This window comes from Hemitrygon akajei, unplaced genomic scaffold, assembly GCF_048418815.1.
Source record: "Hemitrygon akajei unplaced genomic scaffold, sHemAka1.3 Scf000045, whole genome shotgun sequence".
Lineage (NCBI taxonomy): Eukaryota > Metazoa > Chordata > Chondrichthyes > Myliobatiformes > Dasyatidae > Hemitrygon > Hemitrygon akajei.
The window spans coordinates 933534-954341 of NW_027331931.1; the positions used below are offsets into that span (position 1 = coordinate 933534).

At 46.5% G+C, this 20808-nt stretch overlaps 1 protein-coding gene across 1 annotated transcript in view; it reads left to right on the plus strand.

Annotated features, from left to right (window-relative positions):
- The first annotated feature begins 3813 nt into the window (after positions 1-3813).
- LOC140720614 (NACHT, LRR and PYD domains-containing protein 3-like) overlaps positions 3814-20808 on the plus strand; it is a 61432-nt gene continuing 44437 nt past the window's right edge. Inside the window, exons 1-2 of the mRNA XM_073035444.1 lie at positions 3814-3906; positions 17907-18065. The gene's annotated coding sequence lies outside the window, so the exon portion shown is untranslated. The remainder of the gene's footprint in view (positions 3907-17906; positions 18066-20808) is intronic.

Genomic DNA, 20808 nt, shown 5'->3' on the forward strand with positions numbered 1-20808 from the left:
TCCGCAGTTTCCTTGCTTCCTTCTCATGACTAGTTCTGTTCCTGGTAATTCAGCTTCTGTGTCGTGCTTTTGGGTCCACTCCCAACGCCCTCCTTATGACACCTTCAGGTTCCCCTAAAATATATCCCCACTCACCCTTAACCTAAAAACTGTGTGAAGACTGATGGCGGGTGGTGAAGGGGGATGGTGCGGGAGGGTGGACACAGCTGTAGGGGGTAAGGGGAGAGCAACTGCAAGATGGAAACAAGGAGTGTCTAGACTTACTATCTGAATACAAGTAATTCTTAGAACTTACTTGCTGCAAAGATGCCCTGTACATTCTCAACGAAATTATTGATATAGATGAACAGCAGCAATGAGTGTAGCCCTGGGGAACACCACTAGACACAGGCGTCGAGTCCAATAAACAGATCCCACCATCACTCTCTGGTTCCTACCCAAGCCAATTTTGCATCCAGCTAGCGAGCTCTCCCTGGACCCCATGATCTGACTTTCCACAGAAACTTTCCATGCTAAACCTTATCAAAGACCTCACTGATGCCCATATAGGCCGGGATCCTGGGACAGTGGGGTTACAAGTCAGAGGGCATAGATTTAGACACTGGATGAAGAGGTTTAGAGGGATATGAGGAAGAGGTGTTTCACTCAGAAATCTGAAACACACTGCCCGAGGTGGCGGTGGAGGCAGGTCCCGTCACAACATTTACGAAGAGGATGAGCATTGAAACTGCCGAGATACAGTCGGCTACGAACCAAGTTTTGGTCTCCAGGGTTAAGGAAGGACATCCTGGCTGTAGAGGAAGTGCAGCGTAGATTCACGAGGTTAATTCCTGGGATGTCTGGACTGTCTTACGCAGAGAGGTTAGAGAGACTGGGCTTGTACACGCTGGAATTAAGGAGATTGAGAGGGGATCTGATTGAAACATATAAGATTATTAAGGGATTGGACAAGATAGAGGCAGGAAATATGTTCCAGATGCTGGGAGAGTCCAGTACCAGAGGGCATGGATTGAGAATAAGGGGTAGGTCATTTAGGACAGAGTTAAGGGGAAACTTCTTCTCCCAGAGAGTTGTGGAGGTGTGGAATGCACTGCCTCGGAAGGTAGTGGAGGCCAATTCTCTGGATGCTTTCAAGAAGGAGCTAGATAGGTATCTTATGGATAGGGGAATCAAGGGATAAGGGGACAAGGCAGGAACCTGGTATTGATAAGGATTTGATCAGCCATGATCTCAAAATGGCGGTGCAGGCTCGAAGGGCCGAATGGTCTACTTCTGCACTTATTGTCTATTGTCTATAAGTGCTGATAAATGGGACGAGTGTAGACAGTGAGTGGATGGTCAGAACAAGTATGGCCGGCTAAAGGCCTGTTTCCTGGCTGTGTGATCCACCCCTCCGGACATGCTAAATTAACGATGGTGGCACGACAAGGAATTGATTTCAAACTCCGCACCCCTCTCCAACCTGAAATAAACTAGACTTCACCCCTTTGTCACCACTGTGAATAATTGTTTCAGGGTGAAATACAAATTGGCCACCTCTGCTAAACAGCCTGAAATTGATGAAGTTCATGTGCCTTCTTCCACAAACATTGCTTTCTTACAGTGAAAACAACCCTCTCACTGTGTCAAAATCAGTGATTTAATCCGGCCCCAAACACTGTGCTTTCATCCCTGCACTTTGTAACTTGAACCATCTCACTGAGGGTCTGATGGAGACACAACCCCTGCCCTTTGCACATGTGATCACATCTCCCCTGCTTCTGACATTTCAGATACCCTCCGAATGGTTTTCTGATTCAGTCTGAAGGTTATGGTACATTCAGCTCATCGCCAGGCGTGACAAACCATGTCTTCCCGCAGCTGGTTCCACCTGTTGGTGTGTCCTCTTTCCTCCACCTCCAGGGAAGCAGCATCTCAACACAAACTCCTCACTTGAGACGATTGTCTGTACCCGTGACACAGGAAATGACATCTCTGTCACTCTCCTGATACTGTGCCTGACCTGCTCACCTCCGGGTATCCTTCCAGCTCACTCTCCTCCTCAACAAGCCTCCTTCCTCAGCCACAATCTGTGAAATCTTCAAAGAATAACGCAATCGATACATTAGACAGCCCGTGTACTCCTTCACTGCTGACCAGTAAAATCTCTCTCTCCTCAGCCCCTTTCTTTTTCCCTTTCCCTTTGCAAACTCCAAATATGCCATCAGATCTGAATCCACTGTAAGGACATTTATATCTCACAGGAGGATGTACAAACTCCTGTCGTTCACTGATGCAGAGGTCACAGTTACACCTTCCACTTGCCAATCTGCACTCGCAGCCCATGACACACAGATATCCCAGATTCTGGGGCTTTGTAACAGACACAGTGTTAACAGTAAAACTAGACAATAATTATTATGAATAGAGCATTTCTGCTTCCTGAAGGGATTCGTGAGCTGTCTGATCCAATGGGCCAGATCCTCCCTTGTTTACAACTGAATTTGTCCCGTGTCCACCCTTCCCGGGTCATGGGAATGTCCAATCATCCCACTTTCTCCCAATAACATCGCCACCACCGCGCCTACTGCTCCACATCTTTCCCATCACTTACTCCACACCCTCACGTCCACCCATAACCTCTCCCCGCACACACAGACAGATCACCTTCACCCCAAACCTCCTCCCAGCTTTGAGAGCCACAACTAACTGATCCCACAGACCGGGGTCAGACTCAAAGCTCCAACGGGGGCAACTGGCCCCCGATTTACACAGACCAGATCAGACTTGCGGCCCGAACAGGAGAGCCACCGGCAAACCCTGGGATCGGCACTGTTCCTGCAGCGGCCAGAGGTTTAAGCAGCGCCCCTGCGCGTCGCCGGAGGTTACTACAGCGCCAACAGCGGACGGAGGTTCCCGCAGCGACCCTGGGCGTCGTCGGAGGTTACTACAGCGCCACCAGCGGCTGGAAACTGACAATGCGGATGGTTCAGCTGTCGGTCCTTTCACTGGGAGACGCCCAATAGCCAAATCGACACCATCCAACCAACTCTGGGCGAACTATGAACTATGATAACTATCAAACATAATTCCTCTCAGCCATCAGCTTTCTGATTGATTCTCTGTCTTTTAGAGGAAAGGGTGCCTGTGGTCGACATTGTCAGAAAATTTAGTTTCCCAGGAGACAAATATTGCAGGGACGAGAGGCCTTCTATTGCCTAATACACTGTGTGTCTAGCCCGCTGACAATTCGGGTTTGCATTAGTAAAACAGTTAGTTATCAGAATACGAGACCGTTAAGTGACGGAAGCCACCTCAAACCACATCATCTTGAGAAAGATTTCCCACAAGCTTTGGGGTTTTGTGACTGAACTCGAGACAAACAACATGTTGCCCACTGCACCAGCAACACGGCACTGCAGGGCACATTAAATGGGTCTTTACATAACCTAACACTGGATTCAGTGATGACACCCGTGATTAATGTTGCTGTCCCACTGAAAACGTAAGAAAAGTCCAATAAGGAACGTTGTCCCACGGGTGACATCAGACCGGCGCCCCTACGTGCCTGACATCGCTCATAGATTCTCCTCACCGGGATCTTTCGTCACGTGATCAGTACCTTACAGCAAACGCGCGTTGCAGTGCTCCCGTTTGTTTGGTTTAACGGCTGAGTTACTATTCACGTGCCCCTCCCAACCCCAACCTCTCTCCCCACAGCGAACAGAGGATTCATGAGCTACGCTATTCCCATTGGTGTGAAGCGATGTCAGTCACTGATTACACCGAGTAGCGGAGGCAGACCTGCTGAGAAGGCGTTAACCCGGCTGAACTGCAGCCAGTTCCCGCTCCAAACTCACCGCCAAAGTGGAAAAAAAACTTAAAGTAGATATCCGTTTTTTAAATTGATTTCGATTTCCCTCCGAGGTAAGTTGTTTGTATTTGTGAAACGTCTCCTGCGGCCAGAGTCTAATAAATGGCTGAGAGGTAGGAGGAGACTGCTCCGTCCGTCGGCAGAAGAAGGAGGGAGAGGGGAATTTTATTGAAAGGATGAAGGTGGTGTGAGAGAGGGCGGACAGGATGTTTGTACCGGTGAGCAGAGGAGGGGCTCAGCTGTGGAAATGTCTGAGCCCACAGTGGTGTCGAGCAGAGTGATTCACCACATTGGGGGCAAACACCGGCAGACTGTTGACCTGCAGGTGGGGCCCATGATCCGGGCAAAGTGATAATTATTTGGCGTCACCTGCGGCCGTAGTCTGATTTATCCCTGAGAGGTAGGAGGAGACCGCTCGGCCCATCGGAGATTCCGGCTCTCCGGGGTGGCGAGAGGGAGGGAGGGATCCTGGCCGAAGAAGGAGGGAGGGGGAGTTTTATTGAAAGGATGATGGTGAGAGAGGGGGCGGTCAGGATGTTTGTCCCGGTGGGGACAGGAGGGTCTCATCTGTGGAAATGTTTGAGCCCACGGTGGTGGCGAGCAAAGGGGTTCACCATATTAGGGGGCAAACGCCGGCAGACTATTGACCTGCAAGTGGGGCCTAAGGTCCGGGCAAAGTGTGGATAGCAGGGGTGTTGAGGGGAAGGATGTTTCGGCCTGGGGTCTTATTGGATGGGCTATAGGAGCGGAGTGGTCTTCTTCTTTTCCTGTTGTCTGTGTGATTAAAGGGAAGGTATGAACAGACCCTTTTTTGGCCTGCAGGATGTCCCAGTGGGTCTTAAAGTGCTTGGAGACTAGTTATTCCTAAACTGTGTCAACAATTTGTCTGAAGGACCAAATACAACATTTCCAAGGCTGTTATTCACACAAAATGTGTACTTGTATGTTGATCATGACATAAAATGTGTACTTACGCATTGTTAATGACATAAATATCATATTTATATAGTGTTAATAGCATAAAACCTGTATTTCTATATTGTTACGCACAGAGAATTGTATAATTTGTGTTCCGTGTGTTATCTGAATGTACTTGCCTGTGATGCTGCCACAAGTCAGTGTTTCTCTGTACCTGTACCTTCCCGTACTTGTGCACTTGGCAATAAATTCAACAGGACCTGAGAGATCTTAGTGAGATTTGATTAGTTATGATCACCTTGGCAGCTTGATAGGTCAACTGTAAAGAGACAGTACGCTGTTAAATGCCAGACCCTGAACAGTGTTAATAAACAGAGGGATCTTGGATCCATGTTCACAGTTCCCTGAAAGGGACCACACAGATTAATAACAACACACACAAAATGCTGATAGAACACAGCAGGCTAGGCAGCATCTACGTCGACAGCGCTTCTCCCTATAGATGCTGCCTTGCCTGTTGTGTTCTACCAGACGGCAACGGGAATGCTTGCCTTTATTCGTCAATGTATTGAGTTAAAAAGACAGGAAAATATGTTGCAGCTTTATAAAACACGAATTAGGCCACAACTGGATTATTTCATACAGTTCTGGTCGCCTCATTCTAGGAAGGATGTCAAGGCTTAGGAGAGGATGCAGATGAGGTTTACCAGGGCATTGCCCGGATACTGGGGCATGAGTTATAACGAGAGGTTGGACAAACTTGGGTTGTGTTTTTCTGGAGCACTGCAGGCTGGTGTGAGACTTCCAGAAGGATTATAGGATTACGATAGAGTACAGAGAAAATATATTTTCCTCGAGTTAAAATTACTTATACAAAAGGCCATGCATTTAAGGTGAGATGGGGGTTATTTTAGAAGAGATGCAAGATGTGGGAGAAAAGTTCTTTTACACAGAGAGTGGTGGGTAGCTGGAATGTGCAGACTGGCTGATGGAAGATGCATATACGTTAGTGGCCTTTAAGAGCCATTTACATCGGCAGGTTGATGTGAGGAAAACGGAAGAATATGGCCGCTGTATAGACAAAAAGCGTTAGTTTAACTGAATGTTTCATTAGCAACTTTTCTGAAAGCAACACACAGTGTGTTGGAGAAACTCAGCAGGTCAGGGCGAGGCCATTCTTCAGGACTGTAATGGAAGGAGAGAAGTCAAAGAAAAAGAAAGGTGTGGGAGTGGAGGAAGTAGTACAAGGTCGAAGGTGATTGGTGAAGCAAAGATCCGGAATGCTGATTGGTGAACGAAATAAAGGTCTAAAGAAGGGGGAATCTGTTATGAGAGGGCAGAAACGATGGATAAAAACGAGGGGGGAGGAGCACCAGAGGGAAGTTATGGGCAGATAATGGGGAATGGTGAAGGGGGTGGCAATTACCAGAAATTCGAGACATCAATGTTCATAGTGACAGCTTGAAGGCTACGCAAAAGGAATACAAGTTGTTTCTCCTCGAATCTGAGTGTACCCTTATCACGACAATAGAGGAGGCCATGGACTGACATGTCGGAATGGGAATGAGAAGTGATCTCCAGTTTACGTCGTGGTTCACTTACATGCAAGAGGCCACACCGGGAACCCCCGATACAGTAGGTAACCCCAACAGGAGAAATAACGATTTCTCCTTCCGGTGATCAAAATTTTCGCCTCTCCCCCTTTCCCTATTCCACATTCTGTCCTTTTATTTCTTCACACATCTTAATACTTTCTCTGGGCCCCTCCTCCGTCACTTTCTCTTATTGTCCATACTCCTCTCCTATACGATTCTTTCTTCTCCAGCAGATTCCCACCCACCTGGCTTCCCTTATCCCCTTCCAGAAGGCCACTTTGCACTCCCACTACCTTTTAATTTAGGCATCTCCCCTCTTCCGTCTCAGTCCTGAAGAAGGGGCTCGGTCGAAATGTCGTCTCCCAACTCTTTTCTGCAGATGCTACCTGACCTGCCGAGTTCCTCGAGAATTTTGTAAGCTTTCATTTCATAGTGGAGTAACACAGAGGTTAGAGTGTTTTTGTGACAGGGAATGCAATGAAGAATCACCAGACTGATCCCTGGAGAGGCCGGGTCATCATGCAAATAAATATAAAACGCGATAAGCCTTTAATTTAGAGAACCGAGGACGAATAAGTGAACACAGTGAAATGCACAACATCAGCAGCGGTTGAACCAATGAAAAATGGTGTGGATTCTTCGGGACTGAAATGGGGGGAAATGTCTCTAACTCCGAGGGTGGTGAATGTTTGTGAATCCCCACCTGAGAAGGCAGTAAAGATTCATGATGGTCATCGCGTAAAACTGAGGTCGGCAGATGTGTGGGATCGAGGAAATGAGGATCGGGCAGAAACATGTGGCTGAGATGGGAGCGCAGCCGCCATCTTGTTGATCGTTCGATGGGCTGAATGGCCACCTCCTGAAGTTTCTCCCTTGGTGATGTTACATTCTTAGTCTCCAGTGAGGCAGGGGGAATGCGTATAGAAGTTAGTGTTTGTAAACATTGAACTGATTTCAAAAGAACCTGCACATTTCAGGTCTGGGTGTAAACTGTATGGCGGTCTGGTATGGGGGCCGAACCCGTAAATCGTTGACCCAAGAGTGGAGAAAGGGGGACGAAACGGAGGTGTAATTATGAAATAATGTGGAAAATGCGGCAGGTGGGTCATGCAGCGTGGGAGGGGCGAAGAGAAGAGTCACCAGTTTAGGAGGGAGACCTTCAGCCCGTCACTACATCCCGCTCCATTTTCCCATTTCAGCGCAGATCTGCAACATCTGCGGGTTTGTTTCTCATGGTTGTGCATTTTAATCTTTCTTCCGTTCTGTCAAGGCAATAAGATCCAGATCTGTCCCGCTCTCTCGTTCTGGGTGGGTATTTTTTTTTTCTTGACTCATTTCACTGTTACGAGCTGCAGTGCATTTAATGTTTCCTGATGTACCACCGTATTTATGGGAGAATTAAGCCTTTCCATTGATCTGTGTGTCTCGAAAATGTGTACACTTCAGTTAAGCCTCCTTCCAGAGGATTCAAATCTGCAAACAAGTTTCTCTAATATTTCCACCAAAATAAAATAGGGAGTAGAATTATTATTATTATTATTATTATTATTATTATTATTATTATTATTATTATTATTATTATTATTATTATTATTATTATTATTAATTTTTTTGAACAACTCTGTGCTCCATGGTCTATGGTCTATGCTCTTTGCTCCGCCTCCAAAAGTCCCGCCCCGGCTCTGAAGACGCGGGGGCTCAAATTGCGCATGCTCAGTCTTGGTTTGCTTTCCGTTCTGAGTTGAAGCGCATCGTCGCGGGGAGGCGGGGGTAGGATCGCTGTCTGCGAGGCAAATACATCAAGTTCCCACCGGTGAGTATTTGAGGTCCTTCCGAGCGGGCATGTTTGAGTCCCGTTAATTCAATCGAACTGGCGGGTCGGTCCGGGTTGTAGGACCTTCACAGCCAACCGCCTGAGATGTGCCGCCGCTCAGCACTTGTTGCTTTAGCCCGAGGAACGGGTAGTGTGGTGATACCGGGACTGCAATCATCAGATGCGCTGTACCTGGGGAAATTCGGCCTGTTATGTTCTTGCAGCCGGAGGTTAAACGGAGTAATCGCGTTTGCGGGACGCTGCTCCATGTGTATGAGTAGTTTTATCTTTCATCAGTTCAGACTAGGTAATGAGATCCAGATTTGTGACGTCCCCTCTTTCTGTGTGGGCAGTTTTTTTTTTGTTTCTTGACTCCATTCCACTGTTTCGACCCGCCGAAGAGCAACGAATGTTTCCGGGTACATAACCCTATTAATGCGAGAATTAAGCCTTTTCCTCTTGCCTGTTCCTCAAAAATTTGTACACTTCGATGAAATCACCCTCCCGAAGTTCCGGAGCTGAAACTCAGACTGTCTAATGTTTCCACACAATTTAAGTGAGGAATGGTTTATTATTGCCATGAACCAACGTACAGTGAAAATTTTGTCTTACATACCATCCACACAGATCAATATGTTACAACTTCTTGTTCAATTTCCTTCCAGCCTGTACCTCACCACGTCAATGATATATGTCAACAATCTTTTTTCTAACCTTTGTCTCATTCTCAAGTATTGTACTGCACTTTTACTTTACTATGTTTTCCAGGAACTGTGTCTCTTTGTTCGGTTAATTGATGTTTAATTGAATACAGCACGAGGCAGGGTAAAGGCAGCCATTAAGCCATTTAAATTTTAGTTTCAGCGTTACAAAATGGCTTCTGTGCTGATTTTTGTCACAATGAAACGCAGAGCATATTATGTTGAGTTTGTTATTTCCTTTCTCGATGATTTTCGGTGAACCACTTCCTGCGTTTTCAGGGTAACAGCCCTCGGTAGCTGCAAGAAATGTTGCACACATTTATCGCTCTGTGGTCACCGCTTCTTAGCGTAGAGAAAGTGGCCTCGGGAGCAACTGCAACAGAGAGATAGTGGGAGGAAAGGATGCTGTGAGCATTGACTGTATGTAATGTATTACACACGAGTAGGAATGGACTGAGAACTAACAAATTAGGAGGGGTGGGGCTGGCATTACACAGATCTGTTGAACAGTATTGGGCGCCCCCAACATTTTGCAGTCAGATAATATCTGTGCAGTAAAAGAGAGAGAGAGAGAGAGAGAGAGAGAGAGAGAGAGAGAGAGAGAGAGGAGAGAGAGAGAGAGAGAGAGAGAGAGAGAGAGAGAGAGAGAGAGAGAGAGAGAGAGAGAGAGAGAGAGAGAGAGAATGTTCTTTTGCAGGAATTTTGAAGTAAGATGGATAGACGATCATTAGGTTCAGTTCTCCTTAGTTTGTGAATCGGAAATGCCAGGATCACCACGACAAATCGTCGGTCCCAAAGCGTCACTGAGCAGTCTTTGTGTAGGTTATAATACTTGTTTGCTTCCAGTTCCACCTTAATATGTGAATCAGAAGTGGCAGGAAACCCACGGCAAATCGCCGGCAGCGAAGCGTCGCAGGAGAGCTGCAATACTGGAATGGAGTCCCTGAGATTAAAGAACAGGCAGAATACAAGCTGTACTCCAGGTTGTTCAGCTGGGTTTGAATCTCTTCAGTTTGCAGCGAAAAAGATGATCGGAGCGTTTGGACTTTGGTTGTGGGGAAATCCCCGATTACACCGCCCAGCGGAGCCGAGCTTGCCAATCATGTTGACGTTTTAGAAAGAGATAACAATGTTGACCCGACTCGATGTCAGCAAACACAGGACGATAACTGAAGTTGGATTTAGCGAATGGAGGCTTGTGACGACTGTGATGGGCGTGTTGGTATTGAAATATGTCATTCATGACTTTGATTTGTTTATGAATATAAATAGCACGGCTAGCAAGTTGTGATACTAGGGAGTCTTCAGGGGGTCTTGTTGATATTGCAACATGTTATCATGTATTTCAAAGAGATGTTGGTCAGTGATGGAGATAGACTGAGGTACAGGAAATGGTTCTCAGCTTGGACAAGTGAAAGATGGTGCATTTTGTACAGTGAAACCGTGGTGGGCCTGGTATGCTGAATGGCGGCGCACCAAGCGTTGTGGAACAGAGCAAGCTGGGGTTACTAGGGTAACGTTCGCTGAAAGCGGACGTGCAGGTATAGAGGGTGGAAAAGAAGCCTTTATCCATGCTGGCCTTATTCAGTCAGACATTGAGTTTTGGTTTGCAGACATCGTATTGCAGTTATATAAATAGCCTGTGTGGCCACACCGAGTATTCCGTACAGTTGTGGTCACCATATTGTAGGAAAACTATTATCAAGCTGGAGAGGGTGATGAAGAGATTGATGAGGATTCTGCCTGTGCTAGAGGGCCGAGTTATAGGGAAAGGTTGGTCAAGTTGGATCTTTATTCCACGGAGCACATACAAATTTGGGTGACGTTGCAGGCTTATAAAATCAAGCGGGAGAAAGAAATCGATAACCATCCCCTTTGTCTTGTTGACATTGGGAAAGAGGTTATTTGACTGGCTCCAGGTCTTAAGCTGTTTTCTCTGTATGACATTTCATTATTGTTCCTGATGAGCCCCACCACACTGTGTCATCGGCGATTTTAATTTCAGTGTGGTTGTTGGGTGTTCGGCCATGCAGACTGTGTGAGTGGAGTGTACAACAGTGGGCTCAGCACACAGCCAAGTTCTGGATAATGGGAAGGAACAGCGGTTGTGCAACCTGACTGTCTGTGATCTGTTAGCTAGGAAGCCCAACATCCAGTTGAGCAGTGGTGTAATTAGATGGCTGAGAAGGAATTGGTTCACCAATGTCTGTGGGACTATAGTGTTACATGCCGAACTGAAATTCAGAAACAGCATTCTGACACAAGTGTCCCTGTTTTCAGTGTGTGTCAGGTCAAGGGGAATGACAGACGCTATGGCATCTGTCCTGGAGTGATTCGGTACGTACGTTTATTGGTGAGTGCCCAGTGAGTAAGGATTGGAGTTTTTGATATGTGCCGTTATCAGCCGTTCAATGCACGCCACACTAACTGGCGTCAGATCGGTTTGTTCTGAATGTGTCGAGTTCGTTGGTACAGGGATGATGGTGGCTGATTTGAAGCAGGTGAGAAGGGTAGCCTGGAAGAGTGAAGTGTTGGCAATGGCCGTGAAGAGATCAATGCGCTGATGTGCACACTGTATGCGAGCTCAGCCTGGATGTTTTCTGGCCCAGCACCCTTGCAGAGGCCTTATTACGTCTTCTGTCACAGACATTGACTGCTCAGCTCTCGGGGTGGGGGGCGGGGGGTAGTTTTCGTGACTGGCTTGTGTTGTGCCTCGAAGCAGTGCTTAGAGCGCCAGGGAGGGAAGCGTTACTGGTACAGTCAAGGCTACCTTTTCCCTCACGTAGTCTGTGAAGCCCTTGATGCCCAGCTACATACACCAGGCTTCGTTTCCCAGGGTTGGGGAGTCCGATCGAAGGGATCTGAGAGGTAATCTCAATACACAGAGGTAGTGAGTACCTGGAATGAGCTGTTCAGTGTTTGCATCATTGGTTATCACGTCGGGTTCAGTATCCTCACCGTGTTTGGAAATTCCTTCTCACTGTCGTCTGTCTGTGAGCAGCTGAAATTAAAGAAACACTCAAGATGCTGGGAACTTGAAATCAAATTAGAAATTGTTCAAAGCCATCCGACACAGGGTGTTAGACCGGAAAAAAAATTATCTTTCGACAGATTATCTGTTGAGTTTTTGTTTCATTTGTAGCTTGTTAGCACACTGCCTTGGAAAGATTCAAGTCTCTTGGGAAACGAAGTTGTGTGGAACTGGGAAATTGGATTGAAAACTAACAGATGGAATTTAATACAGATAAGTGTGGGGTGTTGCATTTTGGCAGGGCAAACGAGTATATAACTTACTCATTGACTAGTAGGGGGTCTGCAATGTGGGACAAAACAAATTGACATGGGAATACAGATCCATTAAGGGAGAAGCAGAGTTAGATAGTGTCTTAAAGAGATCCCATGTTGGAAAACCCCTGCTGGATTTATACAAATGTATTGTAGTATAAATAGTGTGAATGCAGTTAAGCGCTTGCCCATCTGAGGGTGAATTTAGGGCAAAAAGACAGACAGACAGACTTTATTGATCCCGAGGGACATTGGGTTTCGTTACAGCCGCACCAACCAAGAATAGTGTAGAAACATAGCAATATAAAACCATAAATAATTATATAATAACAAGTTAATCATGCCAAGTGGAAATATGTCCAGGACAAGCCTATTGGCTCAGGGTGTCTGACACTCCGAGGGAGGAGTTGTAAAGTTTGATGGCCACAGGCAGGAATGACTTCCTATGACGTTCAGTGTTGCATCTAGGTGGAATGAGTCTCTGGTTGAATGTACTCCTGTGCCTATCCGGTACATTATGCAGTGGATGGGAGTCATTGTCCAAGATGGCATACAACTTGGAGAGCATCCTCTTTTCAGACACCACTGTCAGAGTCCAGTTCCACCCCTACAACATCACTGGTCTTACGAATGAGTTTGTTGATTCTGTTGGTGTCTGCTACCCTCAGCCCGCTGCTCCAGCACACAACAGCAAACGTAATAGCACTGGCCACCACAGACTCGTAGAACATCCTCAGCATCGTCCGGCAGATGTTAAAGGACCTCAGTCTCGTCAAGAAATAGAGACAGATCTGACCCTTCTTGTAGACAGCCTCAGCGTTCTTTGACCAGTCCAATTTATTTTCAATTCGTATCCCCAGGTATTTGTAATCCTCCACCATGTCCACACTGACCCTTTGGATGGAAACAGGGGTTACCGGTGCCTTAGACCTCCTCAGGTCCACCACCATCTCCTTAGTCTTTTTCACATTAAGCTGCAGGTGATTCAGCTCAGCCTCATCTCCCTTGCTGATGCATCCAACTATGGCAGAGTCATCAGAAAACTTCTGAAGATGGCAAGACTCTGTGCAGTAGTTGAAGTCCAAGGTGTAGATGGTGAAGAGAACGGGATACAGGACAGACCCCTGTGGAGCCCCAGTGCTGCTGACCACTCTGTCTGACACACAGTGTTGCAAGCGCACGTACTGTGGTCTGCCAGTCAGGTAATCAATAATCCATGACACCAGGGAAGCATCCACCTGCATCACTGTCAGCTTCTCACATAGCAGAGCTGGGCGGATGGTGTTGAACGCACTGGAGAAGTCAAAAAACATGACCCTCACAGTGCTCGCCGGCTTGTCCAGGTGGGTGAAGACACGGTGCAACAGGTAGACAATGGCATCCTCAACTCCTAGTCGGGGCTGATAGGCGAACTGGAGGTGGTCTAAGTGTGGCCCAACCATAGGCCGGAGCTGCTCTAGATCAAGTCCCTCCAGGGTCATGATGTGGGAGGTCAATGCCACCGGTCTGTAGTCATTAGAGCCACTGGGGCGCGGCGTCTTCGGTACAGGGACGAGGCAGGACTTCTTTCACAGCACAGGAACCCTCTGGAGACTCAAGCTAAGGTTGAATACATGGTGAAGTACTCTACATAGATGTGGGGGGGGGGGCACAGGCTTTGAGCAGCCTGGGGTTGACACCATCCGAGCCTGCAGCCTTGCTTGGGTGGAGACGTTTCAGCTGTCTTCTCACCTGCTCAGCTGTGAAGCCCACCATGGTGGTTTCAAATGTAGGAGGTGTGTAGTCACGAGAGCAGGGTAGGGGGCTGTGAGGAAGGGTAGGAGTGGACAGTAGAGTATGTGTTGGTTGGGAGCCGACACAGAAGAATCATGAGGGGATGGGCAGGGGCCACTGTGTCAAATCTGTTGAAGAGCAGGTTAAGTTCGTTGGCCCTGTCCACACTGCCTTCTGCTCCTCTGTTGCTAGTTTGCCGGAACCCAGTGATGGTCCTCATCCCACTCCAGACCTCTCTCATGTTGTTCTGTTGGAGTTTCCACTCAGGCTTCCTCCTATACTTATCTTTAGACTCCTTGATCTTGGCTTTCAGGTCCCTCTGTATTGTCCTCAGCTCCTCCCTATTTCCATCTCGAAACACCCTCTTTTTAGCGTTCAGGATGTCCTTAATGTCCTTCATTACCCATGGCTTGTTATTTGAATAACAAAGGACAGTTCTTGCCGGAACATTGCAGTCCACACAGAAATTGATGTAACCAGTGATGCACTCTGTGAGCCCATCAATGTCCTCTCCATGTGGCTCACAGCGTGCCTGCCAGTCTGTCACCTCAAAACGATCCTGGAGTGCCTCATAAGCCTCCCCCTGACCATTTCCTCACTGACCTCGAGGTTGCAGGTTTACTCTTCACCAGATGCACGTAGCAGAGTTTGAGATGCACCAAGTTGTGTTCTGACCTTCCCAGTGGTGTAAGAGTAGAGGAGCTGTACGCATCCTTAAAAAGTGAAATACTTAAGGGAATCTGAGGGGTAACTGCTTCACTCTGAGGGCGGTGCGAATGCTGAAAGAGCTCCCAGCCGTATTAGAGATGAAGGTTCAATTGTAGTATGTAAGAGATGTCTGTGTAGGTACATAGGTGAGGGTGGTCTAGAGGGCTATGGTCTGGGTGCAGGCTGATGGTACCGGACCGAACATAGCACGGAATGGACGGGCTAAGAGTCCTCTGTCTGTGCTCTAAAGGCTCTATGAATCTACATTAAACTTGAACACATAATCGACATTTGTTGCAGACGGGTTGTATCCAACAACGTGTTTTTATTTTGGACCAGCGTCTGCACTGCTGGAAGTTCTGTAGAGATGGAACCACCGTGAGATTGGCTGAATGCACCTCGACAGGGTAAATACAACCAGTGGAATTTTAGTTTCACCGTTACAAAATGGCTGAATGATCATTTCATCTTTGCCATAATAAAATTCAGAACATGTCAAGTTGAGTATTATTTCCTTTTTCAGTTATCTTTGCAAGCCACTTCCTCCGTCGCCAGGGCAACAGCTCGCTGGAGCTGCAAGGAGAGTTGAACATGTTTATCTCTCTCTGTTTACTGACTCTCAGCGGAGAGACAGGGGCCTCAGCAGCCAGTGTTGATACGAGGATGCTTTGATCATTCACTGTGCGGGACGGATGATGTCTGTACTGGAATGAAGGAACAACTAATGATTGTAGGGATTGCATTTATGCGATTCTGTTCAGTGTGTCAAACATCTTGCAATCAGTCAGTGTTTTGTGCATCAAAAGAACAAAGAAATATCCTGTACTCAGTTTCCAGTGCTATATTTTCAATGTTATATTTAAAAAATATTGTTCTTGTTACACGACGGGGAAAGTTGCTGTTAATTGACCTGGGCTTGATGACTGTCGCCAATAAAATAATGAACAAATGTGTTCAATGTAACTGAGGAGACAAGTTGAAATGTATCAGCACCCTCTTCGTGACCCAGTGTCCATGTTTCCCGGCTGATCTCCATCCAGACAAAGGATCATCAGGCCCCAGTTCTGTCATGGGTTGGTGTGGGAGTGTAAGGTTTTGAACTGGGATTAGCTGAGACACTGCCGCATATTACCGGCAGCAAAGAGCCCTGGGAGAGCTGGTGCTTGAGATACAATCTTGGGATGGAGGCTCCGGGAATATGGGACTGTCTGTGTTTGGGCTTCGGTCTACGTCGGTTCTTTTACAGATGCGGCTGGATGTTCCTCCTTCCTCAATGAAGCAGACGTCTCCGGGGCTGGATATTGGTAGCGTGAATCTCTCAGTGTGTGATCTGGAAAAGATGTGCGAGGCTCTCGGTGCGGGCTGTGACCCTCTGAGGTTGGATCCTGGGATACCACACATGTTTTGACCCAGATAAAATGAACCGGGGATCAAGTTGTCCGGTTTTATGAGATGTTGAGCGAGTATTCCTGTTCTGTGCTCAAATGTTTGGTTCTGAATTTCCCTTGAAAGCGAAGCAGAGAATGAGTTCGCATTCCATCCCTCACAGGGAGAGGTTGTGATTAAATACGCTGTTTAGTGTTTGCACCAGTAGAAATAGCCCGGGGTTTCAGAAATCAATTCACATTTGGAAATTCCTCTTCACTGTCACCTGTCTATCTGCCAGTGGGAGTCAAAGGGAAACTCAAGATGCTGAAGATAGAACAGAACATGGAACAGAACATCACAGGAACAGGCCCTTCGGCCACAATGGTGTGCCAAACCAGCTGAAAAGTATATCAACACCCCCCCAAAAATCTCCTACCTGCAAAATGTCCATATCCTCTCAATCTTCCTCACACACATCTATCTAAACGTCTCTTAAAAGCCTCCGATGTATTTGATTCCCCCACCATAACAGACAGCGCATTCCAGGCATCCACACCTCTCTGAGTAAAACAACTTACCCTCACATTTCCATTGCATTTACTCGCTCACACCTTCATTGCATGGCCTCTGATATTAGACATTTCTAACCAGCGAAAAGATACTCCCTGTCTACTCTGTCAATGTCTTTCATAATCTTATAATCCTCTATAGATCTTCCCTCAGTCCCTACCGCTCCATGGAGAGCACCCCAAGATTTTCCACTAGAAACTGGATGAATCCATTCTGACGAAAGGTTAGGAAACTGAATCGCTATCTTTTTTCCTCTCCCCACAGCAATTCCTTACCTGCTGAGCATTTCTTGTGATTCCAGTTTCTCTTTATTACATTCACCCTGGAACATTTTATATCCTCTGTGAATGGAACAGGGCACCTGCGCTCGTTTTGTGAGAGTTAATAGAAGAGTAAAGAAACCAGATTTTTCCCAGTACATTATCCTTGTACCAAATGTCCTGTTTTTCACGGAAATGTATTCAGTACAGTTGTTGCTAACAAGGTTCACAAAATAAGCTGAGGAATCATAAGCTTTATGCGTGTGGAGCAGTGATGGCCCTGGGCCTGTGTTCAGTGCAGTTCACAGGGATAGTGTTCGGGGGGGGGGTGAGTAGATAGGGCGGGAGTGATTATTTACACCAACTGAATAGCAACAAGTCTGGATGCAGTGAGAATGGACAGGGTGGCTTGATTAGACGGAGAGTCTGGGATCTGAGAGTGCTGCCTCAGAAATAAAGAAGCTTCACTTAAAAACTGAGCTGAGAGAAATTTCTTCAGCCAAAGGTTGGTGGAATGTGAAGTTTGATGTCACAGAGGGTGGTGGAGGCTATCGTTGGGTATATTCACATTTTGGGTTGCTAAATAGGTTGAGTGTTATAGCAGGGAAGCGAGAATAAGGTGTTGAAAATAAAATCTTCCATGAATGATTGAGCAACAGACTAGAATGACCGAGTCATCCAATTCTACTCCGATGTATTATGACTTGTATCTTATACTATGACTGAGCGATGACTTCATTGTATCCCATCACAAACAAGAGAAAATCGTCAGACGCTGGAAATCCAAGCAACACACACAAAATGCTGGAAGAACTCAGCAGGCCAGGCAGCGTCTATGGAAGAGAGCAGCGTCGACATACAGATGCTGCCTAGCCTGATGAGTTCCTCCAGCATTTTGTGTGTGTTCTTTTGCATCCCATGTCAGGCTTTGAAAAGTGTGAGTGACAGTTACAGATTTCTTCACTCGGATCATGATATATGCGTTCAATATTTAAATTTCAGTTTAATGCTTTGTTCTCATTTGTATTAGTAACATACTCTATTCTCTCTGGTTAAAGTTAGACCTGCGGTGAGAGGTTTATTGGAAGAAAAGCCAACGACTGGAAGTAAACCACAACTGAAGATGAGGGAACAGCAACAATTGAACCAGTCCGAGGACTGAGAGCATCAACTGGAGAGAAACCTTCATTGATTCCATTGATTCAGTCAGGAGGAAGTTTGGTGAGTCTCATTTACTCAAACACTGGTCTTTTAGACATTACATACCTGTACAAAGGAAGGTAGGAAATAGTTGGAGCGGAACTGTATAAATGTGGAAGTGCCAGTTATGCCAGTTGCAATCACTCCAGATCTGCTAATTGCTGTCGGCATCAGCTCTGTGAGGCCACGCACATTCCTCATATTGTTTGCTCAATTCAAACATCACTTCTGATGTTTCCTTGCTTGTCTGTGTTATGTCATAATAATTTCAAAACGCGGTGAGAATTTCCTCCCTTTATAAGACGCCGCAACTGCTTCCTGCTGTAGTGATTGCAAAAATGTGGAATTAACATGAACGACAGCAACATAGATAGATAGATAGATAGATAGATAGATAGATAGATAGATAGATAGATACTTTATTCATCCCCATGGGGAAATTCAACTTTTTTTCCAATGCCCCATACACTTGTTGTAGCAAAACTAATTACATACAATACTTAACTCAGTAAAAAATATGATATGCATCTAAATCACTATCTCAAAAAGCATTAATAATAGCTTTTAAAAAGTTCTTAAGTCCTGGCGGTAGAATTGTAAAGCCTAATGGCATTGGGGAGTATTGACCTCTTCATCCTGTCTGAGGAGCATTGCATCGATAGTAACCTGTCGCTGAAACTGCTTCTCTGTCTCTGGATGGTGCTATGTAGAGGATGTTCAGAGTTATCCATAATTGACCGTAGCCTACTCAGCGCCCGTCGCTCAGCTACCGATGTTAAACTCTCCAGTACTTTGCCCACTACAGAGCCCGCCTTCCTTACCAGCTTATTAAGACGTGAGGCGTCCCTCTTCTTAATGCTTCCTCCCCAACACGCCACCACAAAGAAGAGGGCGCTCTCCAGAACATGTCATTGACTCCTCTGTCTATTGCAAGATGCAATGATATACTTGCCCTGGAGCATATCGTCGTGCAAGCCTCTGCTAAGAGCAAACCCTCTTGAAGCCAAATGTCCCACCACCACATTTCATTCAGTCCTAACTAGCAAATGCCAACCAATAATGTACATTTACGTAGCCTGGCGTCATCAAGTATCTTTCTACCAATAAATTGTCAGACCTGTGAATCTGTGATCAAGCAGAAACAGGTTTCGCAATGTTCCTGTTTGACCCTGTACCAAAGGCATAGGTTATATCTGTACTTGAGATGAACGGATGTTTTTGCAGCCAGGACTGCTGGAGCTGCCGGAGTCGGTTTAAACTCAGTCATTTCGGGATGGGAAGCAGCGTGTTGGATCAGATGATGAAGGAGATGATATTCAGTTAGATACAATGCTCAGAGGGACGGTGGGAGGTTTGGCTGTGGATAGGGCATCATGTAGTGAAAAGCAGCAACAGATCCACCCCCAACCCCGTCACTCCCTCTCTCACCCTCCTGTTTTTCTTGCCGGTGTTAATCGCGGGAGTCAGCAACTCTTTGTACCCACGGGCCAGTGAAATTAAAGCCTTTGATTCCATTCAAAGCCTAGTTTCTTTATAAAGAGTGGGGTTGAATTGTTTTCGAAATGAACATCGGGGAATGCGTAAAAAAAAATTAAATCAGATCAGTAGCAATTTCGGAGGGCTGAGTGGTCCACTTATGCATTCGGTGTGCTGTTTAGAAAAGTTCTAACAGTTTAATTAGTATAAGCCAATATAACAGCCGGATATTAATGTTATTGTGGAACTGAAAAGAAAAACTACATTGATTAACTACATACATGGAGATTTGTGTGTTAATGCTGTACCCCAGCGGGTTGCGGATCGACCATGACTCACTCGGTGAAATGGCCAGCACGGTACGGGACCGAGGGACGCGCTTACTGACTCTACAGTCTCCCCATCTACCGCGCGAACGAGCTCACCGCCCCGCCCACTGCCCACGTGCATCCTCTCGCGGAGCTTCGTCACCCTCGCGCTCCCGGGCTGACGTTGAGACGATTTGAGCATGCTGTGCGTGCCCGGTATCTGTCGCGGTGACGTGAATTTCACTTATCCCTCATTGGTGACAGCAAATAACCATTTAGCATATCAACCAATGGGGATGTGGGCTTCGTCATTTAGGAGTTCCCTCCGTAGATCCCGCCACGTGTTTCCTAACCCGACTCCCGGAAAAGATCCAACAAGCCAGTTTCTTTAATGTCACTCTTCCTCAACAAGGAGTTGGCGGAGCTGTAAGGTTGACGGATTGAAGTGGGAAAACGGGGGTTTATCTCCTCTGAAGTAACGAGGACGAATAAGGCTTCAAGTCAAGTCAAGTCACTTTTATTGTTATTTCGACCATAACTGCTGGTACAGTACATAGTAAAAATGAGACAACGTTTTTCAGGACCATGGTGTTACATGACACAGTACAAAAACTAGACTGAAATACGTAAAAACAACGCAGTGAAAGCTGCACTAGACTACAGACCTACACAGGGCTGTGTAAAGTGCACAAAAACAGTACAGGCATCACAATAAATAATAAACAGGCTAAATAGGGCAAGGTGTCAGTCCATGCTCTGGGTATTGAGGATTATGATAGCTTGGGAGAAGAAACTGTTGCATAGTCTGGTCGTGACAGCCCGAATGCTTCGGAGCATTTTCCCAGATGGCAGGAGGCAGAATAGATTGTATGACGGGTGCATGGGGTCCTTCATAATGCTGTTTCCTTTGCGGATACAGCGTGTAGTGGAAATGTCCGTGATGGCAGGAAGAGAGACCCCGATGATCTTCTCAGCTGACC